Genomic DNA, 19,600 nt, shown 5'->3' with positions numbered 1-19,600 from the left:
CCATCTATAAGATGCATTGCAGCAGTTCTCCAAGGCATCTTCAAAAGAACCTTCCCAACCTGTAACCTCTACCATCTGGAAGGACAAGGCAGCAGGTGAATGGAAACACCACCACCTGGAAGTTATGCTCCAAATCACACACTATTCTGATTTGAAAATATATCACCATTCCTTCATTGTTGTTGGATCAAGATCGTGGAACTCTCTCCCTTCCAGGGCATGTGAGACAGTTCAGGGATACAGCTCGCTGCAACCTCTTTTGCAAGGACAATTAGGGATGGGCAATAAATGATGGGCAAGTGATGGCCATATCCCATCAATTTATTTTATGAATATAAATATGATGCAATATGAATAGTATAAAGAGTATAAATAGGTAAATCTTTAATAGGGATTATTCTTATGCGAAGTGCAAATCACTGATTAAGAACTCTATAAACACCATCAAAATGACTCCCCTTTACCCAATTGGTTTTCTTCTCCCTGAATCCAAGTGCAGATGCCTTCCATCCAAAAACTGTGACTCTCACACATGTAATTCAACTCAACCTGGACATCAACTGGTCATGAAACAATGTTTGTATTGTTGAGCTAGCAATCAACTTTCACATGGCAGACTTGTATTATTATACACACCTCCAATTATCGACAACACATTAAGGCCTTGATTTTCGGTCTTATAATCCTTTATTTTATGCATAAGAACAGCTGGGTTGTACAAATGGTGTTAATCATTTACACCTTAGTTCCATGTAAAAAAAAGCCCAAAGTCATTTTCACAACACTAATGTGCCGAGGAAATTCACAGCGACAAAGACTAGCCCAGACTCGACATTAGCTCTGTCCTCTCCACAGATGCTGTCAGATCTCTGAGATTTTCCAGCATTTTCTGTTTTTGTTTCAGATTCCAGCATCCGCAGTAACTTGGTTTTATATTATTAAATAAGTGCATACCTTTAGTCTTCATATTCTTTAAACAGAATTTCACTTGAAGCTAATGTCCCTGAGCAACAGAGGACACATTCCATGTGGATTTGCATTGGAACAGCGTCATAGTTGTAAAATTATTTAGAAGGTGATATGACATCATTCCTAGGACTGGAAATGTTATAAAGCTTTCCACTTGCTCTAAGGAAGAGCTTTGTGCACCTGCGCCCTGACCTGTCAGAAATGGAAAATTAGGTACCCTCTTGCAGTGTAATAGTAATAACTCAAGAAGCCCAGCTGAAAAGGAATGGTATTTATTGTTAAACACCAAGAAAAGTCATTACCCCTTGGCATACATACACAAGTCCCAACTTTATTTTGGCAAATTAAATGAACTAAATTAAACAAACTCAAGGACAAAGCAAAAGGGGCAGCTTCCAAAAAAAAGGAACCCCCCCCAAACAAAAAAAAGACAGAAAGGAAACTTAAAACATTAAATCAAAATGTGAATGGGATTGATGGGGTGGTGTGGTGGGGTGCAGGGTTGGCGGGGGAAGGGTGTGGTGGATTATACACCTCAGTCCCTGCAGTGCCCAATGGGCACAGAAGGCCTCAACAGTGCCCGTAGACATTCAATTCTCCCTCTCTAGGGAGACCTGGCTGCAAATATAGCTGTGGTAGAGGGACAGACTGTCAGGATTATGGGATTGAACATCAATAAAAGTTTTTTGAGATAACTAAAGAGGGAGTGCATCCTCTAGCATTCAACACAGACATAGTCCATGGACTCCACAATATTGTAAAAGGGACACGTTTCTTGGGAGCATGTGAATCGGTGCAATTTACTACTGTATGGTACTACTACATGCACTACCCTGTACCCCAGGTCCCGGATGTAGGAGGGGAGCATCCCTCCATAGAGGGATCGCCATCACCGGATGCAACAATGTATGCCAAACCATGTCTGGGCAACAATCTAGGGCACCGTAGTGGAAGATGTACAGCAGCCCATACAGGAAATTCCTTCTGTGCAGTGGTAAAGGGCATGGAAAGCATTTCTACGAGAGTTCAAACTGTGGCACTCCATCCACAGGGGAAGGGGTCTGGGCTTGGGGCCAATGTGAAATTCCATCAGATCAGAGATACGCAAAGTCAGGATTCCACTGCATAGCTGTGCCTCCTCGAGTCTGCACGTGATGTCAGGTCAGCACATGACCTTGAGGTCACGGATGGTATTGGTTGCAAACTGAATGCCCATTACTGCACACTCAGCCAACAAGTGCAGTGTCATTCAGCCCACTTCTCCACCACATTCACCAACCCTGGTCACCCTTGTAGCCCCAGCCCGCCTCTCTGCCAGTCACTGGAAATGGAACTGGAACTGGTGGAGGAGCAAAAACTGAACAGCAGACCCCAGATGAAGCCACTCCTTCAGACAGGAGAGACCTGCGATGCAAAGTGACCATGACCCAGACCCAGGCTTTAAGGTGGTGTTGGTAAAAGATGGACAATGCCTGCAAGGAGCTTCAAAGATCCTCCAGGATTGATGAACAGGAATTGCACACCATAATTCAGGCCTTGCTTCTGGCAGAAGAAATATGTCTCCAGGGCACATCATGGAGGAGGGGGCTAAATGTAAAAATGTAGGGTCTGAAGGTGGAAGGCATTACAACCTGGGAGATTCAGAACCTCAGCAGCAACAGTGCAGTCTTTTGTCCCAAAAGAACTGTATGAGCGTTCACTGGATGTTTAGGACAAAATTAGGCAGAGGGATCAAAGTGACAAGCCAGTACCAGGTCTAATTCGCTGCGCACTGGGCCCCCTGCTCCAGGTCTAATTCGCTGCGCACTGGGCCCCCTGCTCCAGGTCTAATTCGCTGCGCACTGGGCCCCCTGCTCCAGGTCTAATTCGCTGCGCACTGGGCCCCCTGCTCCAGGTCTAATTCGCTGCGCACTGGGCCCCCTGCTCCAGGTCTAATTCGCTGCGCACTGGGCCCCCTGCTCCAGGTCTAATTCGCTGCGCACTGGGCCCCCTACTCCAGGTCTAATTCATTATGTACTGCGCTCTACAGTGCGACCTGCATGCAGGCAATATGGACTCGTCCCTACAGTAGTTGTTCTCTTCTTTCCTCCAAAAAAAAATGTGAATCAACAAAGGAATCACTCCAGAAGCCCACAAGTCTCAATTAGGACAACAATATTGCAAATCCTTCCCAGTGTCAGCCTCTTAAAGGGCTCAGGTGATGAATTCTGGCCATCACCTGTTGCCAAGGGAGCTTGTATGCAATGAGCCCCACAGAGAGATCAATTAGATTCCTCATGAAACTCATGGGGTTATCACAATGACTGAAATTGAAATGCTCCTTATCTGTTTCCATTCAAGTCAATTGCAGCCTCAACTGAATTGGTTTGATTTTTGATTTTTTTTTGGACATCATCAGCTGAGCTCAATATCTAGTTAATCCTGTGAAACGGCTGGGAGCAGAATTCTCATCAAGTGGGGAAAAGTCATCAAGTCCAGTTTTGTATGAGGGCTTAGGAACATTGCCAAATCAAACCATACTGATGTCATGAGTGGCCAATAGCTTAAACAAATCAATCAGAAAATGACAATAAATAACAATAAGGTGAATGGACAGAGTGGATCAAGAGAAACTTATGGTCAATTTTAAATGAGCCCACTGGAACGGACATGACAATGGTGTGGAGTTGGAGGGGGTGGTGGTGCATGGTGGGATTATGGTAGGGGTTGCAGGGAGAATTGGACAAAAGTACCCTCATCAGATTCTGAGCATCAAAAACAAGAAAGGGACTGATGTGGGAATAATACCTGCCAGCAGTTGTATCTTAGTTAGGCTCAGTAATGATCCAATTGTCTCTGAGCCCACTGCAATTTAATGGAGATCAGGAATTAAGTAGGAGCTGCACTGTTCTCCAGTGACCCCCAAAATGTTGTCCAGAAAATATCTTTTGATCCCAGGATTCAGCATCAGAAAGGGAGGGGTGCTGAAGGCCAGCACTCTGTCCTTGCTCCTGACCTCCCCACCCAGCCCACTCCATTCTGCCATCACTCACCTTTGGCTGAGGCTCCCTTGTAGATCCTAGGCTTCTGGTAGGCACATTACCAGAAGCTGCCACCACTCTCAGTGACACTAATAGCAAAGAGAAGCTGTTGGCCTTTGATTGGCCAGCCAGCTCTCAATGGGTGGGTTTTCGGCAGCCTCAGTCTCAAGCAAGACCTGATGGTGGCCAGTTAAGTGTGTTCCCCACAAATTCTCTAACCAATGGACTAGAGACCCTGTGAAACCCACTGCATCCTAACCTATTTCTACAGGTTGGCAAGTCGAGAATAGGGACATAATCTGAATAGGGACAGATCTTTCAGGAGTGAAATTAGAAAGCTCTTCTACAAACATTGGTAGAAGTTTGAAACTCTCTTCCGTAATTGGCGATGATCAATAGTTAATTTTAAAAATGAAATCAATACATTTTTGTTGAACAAAGGTTTAAAGGGAAAGGGGAAAAAGTGGGTGTATAGAGTTAGAACACAGGTCAGCCATAATCACATTGAATGGGGAAGGAGGTTCAAAAGGATAAATAGCCTAATCTTGTTCAAATGCAAGAGTAAGGAGGTCATGTTGAACTTCCATTAGACACTCATTAGGTCTGGAATCCTGCATCCCATCCTGGGCTCCATACTTGAGGAAGGATGTGTAGACATTCAAGAGAATTCAGAGGAAATTCACAAAAATAATTCCAGGGATAAACAACTGTAATTATGAGGACAGATTGGAGAGGTTGGGGAAAAGAAGACTATTTACCTTGGTGAAAAGAAGGCTGAGAGGAGGCTTGGCAGAGGTAATCAAGATCCTGAGGGGTATGGACAGGGTAAAAATTGAGAAACTGTTCCCACTTAGGAATTAGAAGACACAGATTCAAAATAATGGCCAAAGTAAGTAGAAGTGATGTAAGGGAAAAAATTCAGCTGGAGGATGGTTGGAGTCTGGATCAAACTTCTTTAGAGAGTGGTGAAGGAAAGTTTAATCAAGGTTTTCCAAAGGTTGCTGGATTGTATCTCAAATAAATAATGTACAAGGTTATGGCGATGAGTAAGGGGAGTGGGACTAGTTAGAATGTTCGTTCAGAGAACCAGTGCAGTCTAGATGGGCCAAATGGCCTCTTTTAGAACTGTAAAGATTCTGTGATTCTGTTCCTATGCTCCTTTAAAAAATGAATGTTAACTCCTCAAAATCATTTTTTAAAGCAAACAAAACAGTGGTAAAAGCTGTCCTTTAATCATCCACATCAAAATACATTCAATTCAGGTCAATACTTGCAATGATACAGACCTAGTAATGTTTTCAGTTGGTTACATGGAAGCTGTCACTTTTCTGGTCACTATCAGCTGCACCTATGCGTGCGTTTCTGTGATGTTTGTCCTTTTAAGGGCAACACAACAGATTAAGAGTCAGCAGGCCTCTGGGGCAAATGGGGATTCAGAGTAGGGAAACACTCCATTGGGTACAGTCTTTCGAGGCAGAAGACGTGTGGGGAATTAACTGCTGCCATGTGGCTACTGAATAATAAGAACATAAGAAATAGGAGCAGGAGTAGGCCATCTAGCACTTCGAGCCTGCCCCGCCATTCAATAAGATCATGGCTGATCTGTCGTGGCTCAGTTCCACATTCCCGCCCTCTCCCCATAACCCTTAATCCCCTTGCCAATCAAAAACCCATCAACCCACGTCTTAAAAATATTTAGCGAGGCAGCCTCCACCACCTCAACGGGCAGAGAATTCCAGAGATTCACCACCCTTTGAGTGAAGAAGTTCCTCCTCAACTCCGTTCTAAACCGCTCCCCCCTTTATCTTGAGGCTGTGCCCTCTAGTCCTACTGTCTTTTCTGAGCGGGAAGAGCCTCTCCACCTCTATCCTATCCATCCCATTCATCATCTTATATGTCTCAATGAGATCTCCCCTCATTCTTCTGAACTCTAATGAGTACAAGCCTAGCTTATTCAGCCTCTCCTCATAGTTCAACCCCCTCAACTCCGGTATCAGCCTAGTAAACCTCCTCTGCACTCCCTCCAAGGCCAAAATATCCTTGCGTAAGTACGGCGACCAAAACTGCACACAGTACTCCAGCTGCGGCCTCACCAGTGCCCTGCACAGTTGCAGCAAGACCTCTCTATTCTTATATTCAATCCCCCTCGCTATGAAGGCCAGCATCCCATTCGCCATCCTGATCACCTGCTGCACCTGCAGGCTGGGTTTTTGCGACTCATGCACAAGGACCCCGAGGTCCCTCTGCACCGTTGCCTGCTGCAGTTTTTCGCCATGTAAGTAATAGTCCTTCCTACCATTATTCCTACCAAAGTGGACAGCTTCACACTTGTCAACATTAAATTCCATTTGCCAGTTCCTGGCCCATTCGCCCAGCCTATCTAGATCCTTCTGCAGACTCTCCACACCCTCTCCGCACAATTTGCCGTTCCACCAATCTTGGTGTCATCAGCAAATTTCGACACCGTACACTCGGTTCCCTCCTCCAGATCATCTATATAAATGGTAAATAGTTCAGGCCCCAGCACTGACCCCTGAGGCACTCCACTAGTCACCAACCGCCAATCCAAATATCACCCATTGACCCCCACTCTCTGCCTCCTATTTGACAGCCAATCCCCTATCCACGCTAACACCCTACCCCCAACTCCATGCCACCTGACCTTCTGTAATAACCTCTTGTGAGGCACCTTATCAAACGCCTTCTGAAAATCAAGAAACACCACATCCGCCGGCTCTCCTCTATCCACCGCCCTAGACATGTCCTCATAGAGCTCCAATAAATTCGTCAGACACGACTTCCCCTTAACGAAACCATGCTGCGTCTGCTCTATCAAACAATTCTCCTCAAGATGCCTCGCTATTTTCTCCTTGATCATGGATTCTAACATTTTTCCTACAACAGACGTTAAACTAACCGGCCTGTAATTCCCTGCCTTTTGCCTGCCACCCTTCTTAAACAACGGCGTAACATTAGCCGTTTTCCAATCTTCCGGCACTTCCCCGGAATCCAGCGACGTTTGGAAAATAATCACCAAGGCATCCACTATCACCTCCGCCATTTCTTTCAGAACCCTTGGATGCATTCCATCCGGTCCTGGGGACTTGTCCACCATCAGTCCCTCTAGTCTGTCGAGCACCGCCTCTCTAGTAACAATAATGTCATTCAGGCCCTCCACTCCTACCATCTTTCCATCGCTAACACCCAGCAAATTATTCACGTCCTCCTCCGTGAAGACCGATACAAAAAAGTTATTCAAGGCCTCAGCCATTTCCCCATCCCCTACCACTAAGTCCCCCCTCTCATCCTCTAAGGGTCCAAAGTTCACCCTAGTCAGCCTCTTCCTTTTTATATATTTATAAAAACTCTTACTATCCTTTTTTATATTAAGCGCTAGCCCAGCTTTATAGTTTATCCTACCCTTCTTTATCAACTTCTTTGTCATTCTTTGTTGATATTTAAACGTCTCCCAATCCTCTTCTCGCCCACTACTCTTAGCTACTCTAAACGCCTCCGCTTTTAATTTAACACTTTCCTTTACCTCCTTTGTTATCCACGGCTGATTATCCCTCCTCCTATGATCCTTTTTAACCATCGGAATAAATTTCTGCTGAGCACCAAGAAAGATCTCCTTAAAGATCCTCCACTGTTCCTCAGCAGACCTACCTTCCAATGCGCTCCCCCAATCAACATTCGCCAATTCCTCTCTCATCCTACCGTACTCCCCTCTGTTCAAACAAAGGACACATGTCCGGGAACCCACTTTGTCCTCCTCCATCTGCATCAGAAACTCCACCATACAATGATCACTCTTCCCAAGAGGATCCTTCACCGCAAGGTCCCTAATTCTACCCGCCTCATTACATAACACCAGATCCAAGATAGCTCGCTCCCTCGTCGGCTCCAACTCACACTGTTCAAGGAAACTATCCCAGCAGCATTCCAAGAACTCCTCCTCAAGCCCACCACGTCCAACATGGGTCAACCAATCAATATGTAGATTGAAATCCCCCATAATTATCGCCGTTCTATTCCTGCACGCCGCATTTATTTGCACATTAATAGCCCACCCCACCTCCAGATCATTATTTGGGGGCCTATAGACAACACCCACCAGCGTCTTCCTCCCTTTGCTGTTCCTAATCTCCACCCACAACGATTCCACTTTCTGCTCCTTGGCTCCTATATCATCCGTTAATACCACCCTGATGTTATCCTTAATCAGCAGAGCTACGCTCCCCCCTTTTTCCTCCCGCCTATCCTTCCTAAACACTTGATACCCCAGGACATTCAGCTCCCAGTCCCTGTCACCTTGCAGCCACGTCTCTGTAATGGCCACCAGATCATATCCATTAGTGCTGATCTGCGCCACCAGCTCATCCACTTTATTCCGAATGCTTTGTGCATTCAGATAAAGTGCCTTCATCCCAGCCTTCATCTGTACCCTATTAGCCGGAACGCCACCAACCTTACTCACGCCCCCTACTCCCTTTATTATTGGGACATCCTTGGCCTCTTCCCTTACCTGTACCCTCTCCTTTACTTTAGACCCCGTAATGTCACCTACCCTCGCACCCTCCCCCCCCTAATTAGTTTAAAGCCCTATCTACAATCCTATCTACACGATTCGCCAAGACTCTGGCCCCAGCATGGTTCAGACCAACCCCATCCCACCCGAACAGGTCCCACCTACCCCAATACTGGTGCCAATGCCCCATAAATTCAAACCCATTCCTCCCACACCAATCCCTGAGCCATCCATTCACTTCCTTAATCTTATCAACCCTATGCCCGTGTGCACACGGTTCAGGCAGTAGTCCAGAGATAACCACCTTGTCGGTTCTACTTTTTAATTCCATTCCCAGCTTTTCATACTCCCTCCCCAGATCCTCAGTTCGCATTTTGCCTACGTCGTTGGCACCCACATGTACCACAACGACCGGATTCTCACCCTCCCACTCCAGGTTCCTCTGCAGCCCAGATGCAACATCCTGGACCCGAGCACCAGGCAGACAACACACCCTTCTGTGCACTTTGTCATTGTGACAAAGGACAGTGTCAATACCCTTAACCACACTATCCCCAATTACTACTACGTTCCTTTTCACCTTCTCTTTGCCTGCGTCTGCATCACTGTACCGTGTGCAGTTTGCTCACCAACCTCACAGCCCTCGTTCTTGTCCACACTGGAAGCAAGAACCTCAAACCTGTTATGCAGATTGAGAGGCTGAGGCATTCGGTCCCCACTCTCCTTCCTCCAGTCCCCACCCTCCTTCCTCCTCTCAGCAGCCCCCTCCTGTTCCTGACCCTTAGTGTTAGCCAGTCTGGGGGGGGTGGATGACTGTTGCACCCCATTATCAATGGCACCCTCCCTCTCCCTGATGAGCTTCAGTGTCTGTAGCTCAGAGGCCAGCTCATCTACCTTGAGCTGGAGCTCCTCCAGCAACCAGCACTTACTGCAGACATGGTCACTGGGAAGGACCCTGGGGTCCACCAGCTCCCACATCATACAGAAACAGCACATCACATGCCCCTCCATTATTCCCTGTAGTAATATTGAGCAACGATTTCAATGCAAACCTACCTGGCCCTTTTCTCCCCAGCCCTTTGATCCTAAGCCCTAATAGCTCACTCTGCTTCCCCCTCACTCTGCTGCCCGCTCCGACGCTGCCCGCTGTCTACACCAGGCCTCCTTTTAAACCTGGCACTGTTTAAAAGCCTGCTTACCCACAAATCCCTGCTATCTACTCCCTTTGAATTCTTAAAGCGGTAAACACAAAAAGCCCGCGAAAATGCTTTGAAATGAATCTAACAGTTCTACAAGGTAAGTTCTTACTAAACACTAAAAAGCCCGCGAAAATGCTTTTAAATGATTTAAACAGCTTTTAAACAGGTAATTTCTTATCTGACTCACTGCTCCTTCACTCCGCCTGCTCCAGCAAACAAACATAATTTACTTCACCAGTGCTCTGAAAGCTTGTGATTTCAAATAAACCTGTTGGACTATAACTTGTTGTCATGTGACCTCTCATTCTGCACAGTGGCACAGTGGTTAGCACTGCTGCCTCACAGTACGAGGTATCCGGGTTCGATTCTTAGCTTGGATCACTGTCTGTATGAAGTCTGCATGTTCTCCCCATGTCTGTGTGGGTTTCCTTTGGGTGCTCTAGTTTCCACCCCCCAGTCCAAAGATGTGGAGGTTAGGTGTATTGGCCATGCTAAATTCTCTCTTGGAGTACCTAGGGGATTTTCACAGTAACTTCATTGCAGTGTTAATGTAAACGTACTTGTGACAAATAAATAAATGAAAATCCGTAAACCCTTTTAGTCCCTGAACGTGTATCATTGGTGAGGCCGCAGCTGGAGTACTGTGTGCAGTTTTGGGCGCCGCACCTGCGCAAGGATATTTTGGCCCTGGAGGGAGTGCAGAGGAGGTTTACTAGGCTGATACCGGAGTTGAGGGGATTGAGCTATGAGGAGAGGCTGAATAAACTAGGCTTGTACTCGTTAGAGTTTAGAAGAATGAGGGGAGATCTCATTGAGACGTATAAGATGATGAATGGGATGGATAGGATAGAGGTGGAGAGACTCTTCCCGCTCAAAAAAGACAGTAGGACTAGGGGGCACAGCCTCAAGATAAAGGGGAGGCGGTTTAGAACGGAGTTGAGGAGGAACTTCTTCACTCAAAGGGTGGTGAATCTCTGGAATTCTCTGCCCGTTGAAGTGGTGGAGGCTGCCTCGCTAAATATTTTTAAGAAGCAGGTTGATGGGTTCTTGATAAGAGAGGGGATTAAGGGTTATGGGGAGAGGGCGGGAAAGTGGAACTGAGCCACAACAGATCAGCCATGATCTTATTGAATGGCGGGGCAGGCTCGAAGGGCTAGATGGCCTACTCCTGCTCCTATTTCTTATGTTCTTATGTTCTTATGTTCTTATGAAAGGGAACAAAGAAATCAAGTGAAAATCGAAGTGCTGAGTTCCTCAAACCATAATGAACCAATTCTAACCCTCAATCTGTTGACTCAGTTATCCAGCTGTAAGAATCTTCTCAATTCTTAATTTCCATTGTAGTAAACAACGCAACATGATATTGCAAAACCAAACATCTCACAAAGCTGGTCCAAAGGAATGCATTTTACTTGACTTATTACAGAGCTGGTCCAGGTGCATTATGTTTCAGAGAAGGAAGAACCAGATTAATGGTGCCTCTATTTTGTTGCAGATATTTCATGCACAAGTAATGAAATAATATGATTTATTGCAATTTACAAAGACATGACACAATAGATGGGAACTTCAGTCTCCCAGAGGTGCAGGGAATTCAACCAGTCAGGGAAATTAGGTAAAAGCTACTTCTGTCTGTTTTCCATCGATAAAGCATTCTGCTTCTCCTCACCAACCCCCAACCACACCTATGTTTGTTCATACTCTTTGGTACACCTTGCAATTTGCCTACCAAATGCTACCTAATCTAATTTATGTTTATTATAATAAAAGCCCTTAGCACAACTTTCCTGCTTTTTCCTGCTAGTCCTGTTTGGGCAGCTTAGATTGAGAACTCTGGAATCGTTGAACAGCGATTTGTGTTGTTTCAAAACAACTTTTACGGGGATTTTATTAGTGCTATTCTGTTCCTTCATACATTGCTCCTTATTACCTCCAAGGAGGTCAGAACACTGGTCAGCATTCTAACCATCAACGTTCCCTCAGATGCTGGATCTCAGCTCAGTTGGATCTCAGTTGGATTGCTGGTTTATTAGCAGCTTGCGGATCCTGAAAATGCTGAGGAACTTTGGACTGCATCAGGATTTGGAAGTTGCTGCTGTGCAGAGACCCCTCTATCCTCAAAACTGAGATGAGGAGGAATTACTGCTCACAGAGGGTGGTAAATTTGTGGAACTCACTGCCCCATAGTGCAGTGAAGACTGGATTGCCCTTCATTGACAAACTGGGAAGTGGCAGGACTGGCAAAATGGTGGGAGGGGAGCCTGTTGTCAACCCATGGATATGGTAGCACAGTGGTTAGCACTGCTGCCTTATAGTGCCAGGCACCCAGGTTCGATTCCTGGCTTGGGTCACTGCCTGATTGGAGTTTGTATGTTCTCCCTGTGTCTGTGTGGGTTTCCTCTGGGTACTCCAGTTTCCTCCCACATTCTGAAAGATGTGCTGGCTAAGTGCATTGACCTGAACAGGTGCTAGACTGTGGCCATGAGAGGAATTTCACAGTAACTTCATTGCAGTGTTAATATACTTGTGACTAATAAATAAACTTTAACTTTGGATATACCATTGCCAATTGTGAAAAGTTAGCCCTCAGGCACCTATTGGGAGGTCAACTAAGGGGCATAAGTGGGAAATTGAGGGTCACTTCTCAGCTGTGTGCATTTTCCCCACAGTTGGATGGCGTGATGATACATGGAGAGATTGCTAAATGAAGTTTAATGGCCTTCCAATAAGATCCAGGAGGATGGCCCACCTTTACAGGCGCATCAGGGGCCACAGGGCATGCTCCACTGACAACAGTTTCCTTGCAGCAACAACTCTCTGCTGCTCAGCAAACACCCCTGCTCACTGGTGTGTGTGTGTGTGTGTGTGTGTGTGTGTGTGTGTGTGTGTGTGTGTGTGCGTGTGTGTGTGTGTACATACGTGCGCGAATGTGTGTGTGTATGTTTGTGTGTGTGTGAGTGTATGTTTGTGTGTGTGTGAGTGTATGTGTGTGTGTTTGTATGTGTGTGTACATGTGTGTGTGTGTGTGTATGTTTGTGTGCGTGTGTGTGTCTATGTGTGTGTACATGTGTGAGTGTGTGTGTAAATGTGTGCATGCGTGTATATGTGTGTGCGCATGTATGTGTGTGTGTGTATATGTGAGTGCACACACGTTTGTGTGTGTGTGTGTGTGTGTGTGTGTGTCCCACTACCACCCAAAGTGGGGTTGCCTCCCAGGGGTCAGATTCTCCTGTTAACAGCAAAAATAAGCCTAAAATTTCTTCGAGGTTGCCATATGGAAATATGATAGACTGGAGAGCCACAAGCATCAGATATCATACCATTAGCTGATAGCACAGTCCGCATGTAGATACCATGTTCCTTTAAACATCCTCCTCTCTCAGCTAAAGACTCTGCAGCAGAATTCTCCCGTAGGATAAACAGCGGCCTTAGTGATGGCTGCTGTGGAGAGCCTAAATCAGTTCCCCACTTCATCGAACCTGCCTAAATTCTTGCCCCTATTGCCTTGAATTAGACAGCAAGCTCACTTATCAATTAAAGCTTCACCCACCACTGTTTGCAAATCTGAACTTTAATTAGTTTCCCACTGGAGGTGGGATTCAGATCTAAAAACAGGCCTGGCTTCTGGTTCTCAGCTTCGTGACAAACATTCAACCCATTAGCTTTTAAAAAAAAGATAAAATACTGCTGATGCTGAAAATCTGAAATAAAAACAGAAACTGCTGGATAAACTCAGCTGATCTGGCAATTCTGTGGAAGGATCGTTTAGATCCAAAATGTTAACTCTGCCTCTCTCCACAGATGTTGCCAGACCTGCTGAATTTACCCATCATTTTCTGTTTTTATTATAGCCCGTTAACTTGTTTCTCTCTCCAGTGATGCTCCCTGGCTGGCTGAGTACTTTGAGGATATTCCATTTTATTTCAGATTGCTTTGGCAGCATTTGCAATCAAGACTGTGAGAAAGGAAATGCAGGAAATACAACACAGAAATGTGAAGCAGGATCAAACTCCAGGGATTCTGGTGTAACCTGATCCTCATCATCCCCCGACATTTAGTTGAGGTGTGGCAGAAAGGAGTGGAAAGATCATCACATCACGCAATCTCTATGCTTAAAAAGTTCTGCAATTTGCTTCGATGTAGAAAATATCAAAGAGTTGCTCACTCAGCAGAAAAGGTAACTATTGCAAAATGAATGAAATTCCCTACTATTTAAAAAGGAAGTATGAATAAATTAAGTCAGCTCTACAGAACGAATATAATACAAAGTAATGTTAATATAACAGGTAATCCCATATGCCAGCAGTGTTTCACAGTGTGTTGCCACTTAGTCCACAATCTGCAGTGACTCAACCAATCTGAATTTAGCGCCCAAGCTTTTTATTTTTTGGTACTACTCCCATTAAACAACAATAGACCCAGCATAGTACTCCTTACTTCCTTCCATACCAGTCCTGTCTTAGATATTATCATCCTTTCTTTCCCATGGTTCAGCCAACTTTTAATCTATTTCAGAAACACTGCACCAAAACCAAGCCTTCCAATCTGGTGAAACAATTTGTAATGTATTGAAAACTTCTGAAATTTGAACTTGACCTTGTGATCTTCCAGTAGGTAATTCTGCACTGACTGCACTTGTATTTCCTGTGTGGTTTTCACACATTTTCCTTGGGGACAATTGTGTTCCCTTTTCTATTTATCTCCAGGATGGAGTTTTCCTCAATCTGTCCCATGCCCTCTGGGACACTAGACCCCTCAGATAGCAGTCCAGCCTCTTCTGTCCTCCCCTGTGGCATATTGCCCAGGCAAGACTTCCCCTTCACTTTCTGTCTGCCTGCTGAGGAGAAGAGCAGAGGCTTGAATGGAAGGAAAGAATATTCCAAATACAAGAAGGAACAAACCTTGGTCCCTGTTTAAATCCTGGAAGATGGTTTCTGCTAACCATACCTTGGGTGCATTTCCTTCAACCTTCGCCACTTCTATCCTAGTAGTTTTGCACTTCTCTCATCCTACTTTGGCCCTTTTAAATTCTATAGACCCTATGTGGGCCTATGCAGATTTGATGCTTTAAATTTCATGGCCTCTAACCTAGCTGCTGTAAATTCTTTAATCTCTTTAGTCCTTACTTGTTCTCTCGCCCCTATAAATTTTCAGAGTTTCCTCAGCTCTCTGCAGATCAGCAGCAATTTGCTTGTTCCCATCATTTTCTCCAGTTTCTGTGGACAACTCTGGACCCTCTGGATACAAGACTTTGCTTCCAGCTTAACCATTGCTCAGCAGTAGATTGATTGCTGGAATTGATAAGCTCAGTATAGTCCTGACCATCATTATCCCAGTGACTCTATGGGTAAACTTTAACAAAGAAAATTTTTGAATACTTGTCAACAAACCCCTTCGTTATGGTATTTATTCTGCTTTCAGGTGGTATCTCTGCAGCCTTTGCTACAAGAATGGTTTTAAGACAGCCAATGTTCCTGAGGATAGTTATCTCTTTTCATTGAGCCTGGGATACAAAATGAGCCATTGTCCCTTTGAACAGGAAATTGTTACAGATGCCCAGATTGGTAGTCAAAATATTTGATTGCAAACTGACCACTTTTAAGGCTAGAGTTTGGCTATTGAGTTCCCTGTTCATAGAAGGAAGCTATTCAGCCTGTACCCACCACAATCCCACTCAGGCCCCATCCCCATAATCCCATGCTAGTTCCCCTGACACAAAGGGGCAATTTATCATGGCCAATCTGCCTAAGCCTCACATCTTTGGACTATGGGAGGAAACCAAGCACCCGGAGTAAACCCAAGCAGACACAGGGAGAATGTGAAAACTCCACACAGGCAGTGAGCCAAGCCAGGAATTGAACCCTGGCCCCTGGTGCTGTGAGGCAGCAGTGCTAACCACTGTGCCACCTTGCTGCCTCACGCACTAATGTCAGCAATTTTTTTCCTTGTCCAGGTTTTCCACACTGAAAACACACAGAGCTACCTCCTGGTTTAACACCTAGGTTCTTTTTTCAAAAGTGGGAGACTAATCTGATTTTTCTTCCCAACTCTCCTTTTCTCTGGAGTTTGTTTCTGTCTCATCTATCTCCAACCTATCTCTCCCTAGCTTATATGAGTCATTAAGCCCAGATTTATTATAAGTTAGAAGTTGTGAGTCAATTCATAGTCATCTACTTTGATAGCGGCTCCTCATACTTTTGAAACTCTTTGATCCTCTATCTGGATTTTAAGTTGTAAGAGAGGCAGAATTTGAAGTTCTCGAACAGGATTATTTCAATTAATCCTTCATATATGTAGTCAGTGTAGAGTGCTTGTACTCAGCAGTCAAATCTGAGCTGTTTAATTCTTTCAGATTTGGGGAAAATGTGAAAGTACGTTATATGGGTGTCCCTAAATCACTGGTGGTATGCTCCTGACACTAATTCAGTAGAAGTCAGTGCGGCACTCTTCACCTGCTCATAGCTTGCAAAGCTGTGTGTAGGGGTATCATGATATTAACCTCATGGCTTTCTCAGTCAGATGACTTCGCACTGTTGGGGCATCTGATCCTCTGCTGGGCACTTTAGCTGATCTGCCAGTTTCTCAAAGGAGGAAAGGAAGTTTCCACACCATATGGGCATCACGGTGGCACAGTGGTGAGCACTGTTGCTTCACAGTGCTAGAGACCCTCGATTCCTGCCTTGGGTGACTGTCTGTGTGGAGTCTGCATGTTCTCCCCATCTCTGCATGGACTTCCTCCGGGTGCGCCAGTTTCCTCCCACAGTCCAAAGATGTGTGGGTTGGGTGGATTGGCCATGCTAAATTACCCCTTAGTGTCAGGGGGATTAGCAGGGTAAATGTATGGGGTTTCGGGGATAGGGCCTGGGTGGATCATTGTTTGTGCAGGATAGATCGGCCTAATACCTTCTGCAAGTGTTCTATGATCCTATGATCTCCCTCGAACATGGGGACTAATCAGAAATACTTTAAGAAGTGACAGCTGGTCCCAGAGCTAGGGGTATTTGAATTACCAGCAGTTTCCCATGTGGTGAAAACAACAATGTCTGCATGATGTGTGCCTGCATATGTGTGTGTATGTGTGTGTGTGTGTGTGTGTGTCTGCGAGTGTGTGTGTATGTGTCTGCACATGTGTGTTTGTATCTGTGTGTGTTTGCCTGCACACATGTGTGTGTGTGTATGTGCATGTGTATGTGTCTGTGTGTGTGTCTGCATGAGAGTGTGTGCCTGCGAGTGTGTGTATGTGCCTGCGCATATATATGTTGGTGTGTGTGCCTTGTGTTCATGTGTGAGTGGGTGCTCTTCAGAGCTGAACATTTGTTCCTTTTCTTGATCACTTGTGATAAATCATGCCTTGTGTCTTTCCTTGAGAGTCACAGCAGTCATGGGATTAAAGCACTTCTTTAAAATGTGGTATTTGAGAGACAGAAAAGAAAGAAAAACGATCCATCCCTTGCCCACAACAACAGGTCTATTAACAAAAAATTCCCCAACATTTGTGAAAACATTACGTGGGATTTTGCATATCCCCGCGCTGTGTTTTGCGATGGCGGAGGTGACACTCCATTGGCCAGTGCCCTGAGCTTCCCGTTCCGCCACTGCTAATGGGGTTTATCAATGTTTGTATCCTCCACTGCCAGGGAATGCGCAATGCGTGTTGCTGTCGATGGGACCAGAAGATCCCACTGGTGAGAATAATTGTGATTTCCTGGGATGGTAACATGTTCCCCATATTCAAATCAAACATCATCATCACTTCTTAATTGGAAGCAATGTTGTTTTTATATGCTGTTTCCCATTTGGCTTCTTCACATTGGTACTTCCTCTGTTATTAAAATAATTCATTTCAGTCATAATGTCATAGATCTTTCTAACTTTGCATTCTCCCTGTGAGCACAGTCTTCTAAGGTCTGTAAAATGTTTCAATAACGGGTTAATCTTGTGGAAAATATTGTATTGCTGTTGCAATAAAGGAAGGTATTGAGCAACTTGCTTCAGGGCTGAAGTTATTAATGAACCATAAATTTGACTGACAGTTTTAATAATATTTATTCATTTCAAATTAAGCTGTTAAATTTGAAACATTTTGTGTTTGTACTCCTTCATCTTCTTTGCAAAGAACTTCAAAGAAAATGCTTGGTGTAAATATTCTCTCCAAGGTGTCCATACTTTCAACACAACAGATACCCTTTTGTTTGCAAAATGACATCCATAATATATGTGTGTACTTCCATTGTGGGCCACACTGGATGCCAGTTTAATGAGAATGCTAGTGGAGGTTTTCAAAGTGTGCATTTCAGATATGCAGTATATGCAAATCATGATGTCAGTCAGCATGTGGAGTTGATTTAACATCAATGCTGCCATTTTGCAGAACATGGAAGGACCTTCCCACCATTGCTTTTAATATGATCAACATCTTTTCAGTCCTTGTTGCTGATTGAATTCTGTTAATTCTGTCTGAAATTGTGCTGTGAGATTTTGCCATTGTTTAAAGTTGCTGAAGTGGACAAGGTCTGGCATGGCACATGGTGCCTTCTGACATCAAAGGCCCATCTATGATCATCTGCTCCCAGTCAGGGATGCTTTTACCATCCCTCTTCACTTGTATCAGGACAGGGAGATTGAGCAGAGGAAGACAAGCTGCTTGAAGAGGAGGAGGAGGAGGTGGAGAAATGCTCTCAGTAAGAGACTCTATCCATCCAGGTCATGTTCTTCTTATCTAGATCTCGCTAAGCGTGAGCACTGCGATGACATGGCCCCTTTAATGGTGCAATCATTTGAGGATCATGTGATTGGGATTGAAATAGGCCATGGAGAGGCTGCGTGGAAAGCTAATCCAATCTGAATCAAGGGCATGTGTCCTGGGATGGGGAGGAACCTCAGCTGGAGCCAGGGAGGAGAAGACTATAGACTTGTATTAATTCTGTTAGACTCTTACCTTGCGTGTGTGTGATATACATAACATGTATAATAAACCATTTCTTACTGAAGCTGCAACAAGCTGCCTTTCAATTTACTGCAAACATAATCTTAGCTCCACCACAGGTACACAGTAAAATCTATTAACAGGTTACGCAGACTGGTCAGCCTGAGAGCAGAGAGAGGGCTGCACTGTCAGTAGTTGTGAAAGACATTGCAACCATGAAATTCTCGTTGACCTCCTTCCAGGCTGGAGCAGAGATAGGGTGAGATTCTCCGGCCACACCTACCCCAAAACCAGAGGAACCCGCCCAAGATCAATGGATCTTTGCGTGGCTCAATCCCTGCCTGCTGCAAATCCCGTGGTGATCAGGACAGGATAATTCCCCCAATATCTTTAACATTTCCAGGTTTCCCCATCCATTGCTGCAGATCCTCTTTATGCCAGGTCAAGGGAATACAATTCATTTCCTCTAGTCAGAGAGAAATAGATGGCATGTGCATGTGGGCTTTGTCAGAATTGCAAGCCACCTTGTCGGTCAGGGTGCCATCAGCTGTATACATGTATCTTTCTTTTCATCACATATAAATCCAGAGATATACCTCAACTGCAAAGAGTTCCGCTCACTAAACCTGGAGTCATTGTGTGAGTATGTTCAGCATGTCATGCAGGTCAATGTCTGATTTCCTGGCAGCAGTCATGATGGCTTTATTTTGCACCAGTCCATTATACCAATAGTATTTATGTCATCATGAGAGAGCAGATAGTAACTACTGGACAACAAGGGCTATCCATTGTACTAGCTCATGACTCTGGTGTGCAACCAATGAACACTTAGTTAGCATGCCAAGGAGGCAGTGGCGTAGTAGTACTGTCACTGGATTAGTTATCCAGAACCCCAAGGCAATGCTCTGGGGACCCAGGTTCGAATCTCACCATGGCAGATGATGGAATTGGAATTCAA

The sequence above is a fragment of the Carcharhinus amblyrhynchos genome, chromosome 16, assembly GCF_965287045.1.
Source record: "Carcharhinus amblyrhynchos chromosome 16, sCarAmb.v2.hapA, whole genome shotgun sequence".
NCBI lineage: Eukaryota > Metazoa > Chordata > Chondrichthyes > Carcharhiniformes > Carcharhinidae > Carcharhinus > Carcharhinus amblyrhynchos.
This window is presented reverse-complemented; position numbering follows the sequence as displayed.